A 2,446-nucleotide genomic window follows, 5' to 3' on the forward strand; every position below is an offset into this window, starting at 1 on the left:
TTTAAATCAACCTGCATGTGGGATGTGAGTCCTCACGAAGTGCCCGATGATACTGGCGGGTAGAGTAGATGGTGCTTGAGCCCTTAGGTATGCCCTGCACCTTGCTTGGGGCTTCCCAGGTGGCGCTGGTGGTAAAGAACCTGCTTGTCAATGCAGGAGACGCAAGGGACACTGGTTCCATCCCTGGATTGGGCAGATCCCCTAGATGAGGGCATGGCAACCCACTCCAGTATTCTTGCCTAGAGAACCCCATAGACAAGAGGAGCCTGGCGGGCTACAGTCCACGGGGTTGAAAGAGTCAGACACAACTGAAGCAACAGCACACGGCACGCATGCACCTCGCCTGTGCTTGGAGATGGCGGACAAGCAGCTGGGATCCTGGCTCTTAGGGAAGTTACGTCTCACCCTGCAGAGACAGAGAGACAGAGACAGAGAGAGAGAGACAGAGCGAGAGAGAGACAGAGACAGAGACAGAGACCAGACGGGGATGTTTACAGGGTCTGGCAGAGTCTGGCAATGCTTTATTTTTTACCATGGTTTTTTTTTTTTTTTTTTCTTTTTCCCCAAATGCGTCAGAAATTAATTTTGACATCAAGACCAGTATCAGAGACTCTAGTCTGAGAAATCATCATTCCCATACCGTGGCTTTTATACCCTAAGTTAGTACATTTCTGAGGGAAAGATAGTTTAACATGACGTCAGCTTGTTCTTCATGAAACCAGGGTGTTTTCTGCATACTTCTTTGTTTATGAGGGTCTTGTACATTATCTTCTGGCCTTGGGGCCTATTAACATTTTATGCAGGTCAGGTGAATGTAAACCTATTTTCTGTTTCTCTGGTGACCTTAACTGAAAGGTAGCAGTCTTATAGGGCAACAGTACAGAGTAGAAGTATAACTTTGTTAATACAAAAATTAATCCTTCTGCAGAAGTTGTCAGTTGCGTTTATCTAAGAAGTTTACCCCCACACAGACTCTGCGGCTTCAGTGAGGCAGCCTCCGCCTAGCACTCCTGGCTGACAATTAACAACCATCTCATTGTTCGCACACTAGGGCTAAGCTCTTATTTCTCTAGATCTTTAACTATATTAACAATGGTTTCTATAACACAACCTTAGTACATTAAAAGCAAAAACACAGCAAGCAAACGTCAACCCAATAACCACCTTTAGAATAATTTTTCTTATGTTTTCTAACAGGAGTTCCTCACTCCCCGAAGGGCTCTATGTCTACTAGGGCCTTTATATGATCAGGTTCTTTATGCTATTTTATGATTAGGGTATTATGAGCAATCATGCATATTAGTACCAAGGGCATAAATGCACTTACCAAACAAACTAAAGTACCAGCAAAGGAGTTTAAATTAAAACACTCCTTTCACCCTGGATAATCTCATAAAATACCACCACCTGGGAAACTTAATGATTAAAGTTCTAAATGGATTCTTATTTGGGAAGAGATCGGGGAAGGCCTTCTGCCTGTGTCACAGAAATTAGGGAGTAGTCTATTGAGGCAGGCATCAGAAAGACAGCTATCATCTTTAAGGTGAGCGCCAGGGGCAGCTTTTTGAAATCCCTGAAAATCTGATCTGCCTTGCCTGTCAGGCTTTCTCCTTGTGACCTTGTCATGGGTGGGATCTGGTGAGCTGGCCTTTTCGAAACCCCTGAAAACCTGATCTGCCTTGCCTGTCAGGCTTTCTCCTCGTGACCTTGTCATGGGTAGGGTCTTGTGTGTTGGCTCCCGGCATGGCTGGATAGTGGTACTCTGAGGAGAGCGGACCCTAGAGGGGGAAGAGAATTCTGCTTTAGCAGCCACGTTGAATTCGAGTTCACTGGATGCCCGATTAGAGGACAGAAGTCAGGAGTGCTCGCCATTTAGTGTTGGGAAGCAAGGGATACAGGCGTTTAAAGCCACGAGCCCGGCGAGATCACCCTGTGCTTGAGTGTAGAGAGAGGTCTGCGGCTTGGCCCGGGGCACCCCAATGCGGAGATCTGGCAGAGGGAAGAGGCCGAAGGGATCATGAGGGCTTTGGACCTAAGGGCTTGATGGCTACCTGCCCCTGGGCCGCCCAGGAGAGGGGGCCTGCAGGGGGTGGGGTCCGGGTGAGCGGTGAGAGGGCGGATAGCGAATGTGGGTGTCCATCGGGAGGTGTCGGCCTGGGGCAGAGATGAGGCGAGGCCCGGGGGCCTTAGTGGCTCCGAGCGGAAGACCTGAGAGGCCAGGTCAGACCAGGGCGGGTTTGGGAGGCGATGGCGTTGAGCTGGGGCCAGGCAGGAAGACTAGGTAGGCGGTGCACAGAGAGGCGCAGGGACGAAGAGGCTTCGACGTCGAGACTGTTCAGCCTCAGAGCAAAGGAAGCCTCCACGCCCTTGGGCGTGCGCTCGGGGTGGGGCGGGGGCAACCAGGGACCACAGTTCCCGGCGTACCCAGCGCTCGCTTCCGGGGCGG

At 50.4% G+C, this 2,446-nt stretch overlaps 1 non-coding gene across 1 annotated transcript; it reads right to left on the reverse strand.

Moving 5' to 3' along the window:
• Positions 1-569: 569 nt before the first annotated feature.
• On the reverse strand, positions 570-636 carry LOC136146196 (small nucleolar RNA SNORD52). The gene has a single exon (XR_010658927.1). It is a non-coding gene; the product is annotated as a small nucleolar RNA SNORD52 (small nucleolar RNA).
• Between the last annotated feature and the right edge of the window lie 1,810 nt (positions 637-2,446).

The sequence above is a fragment of the Muntiacus reevesi genome, chromosome 13 (assembly GCF_963930625.1).
Source record: "Muntiacus reevesi chromosome 13, mMunRee1.1, whole genome shotgun sequence".
Taxonomy (NCBI): Eukaryota; Metazoa; Chordata; class Mammalia; order Artiodactyla; family Cervidae; genus Muntiacus; species Muntiacus reevesi.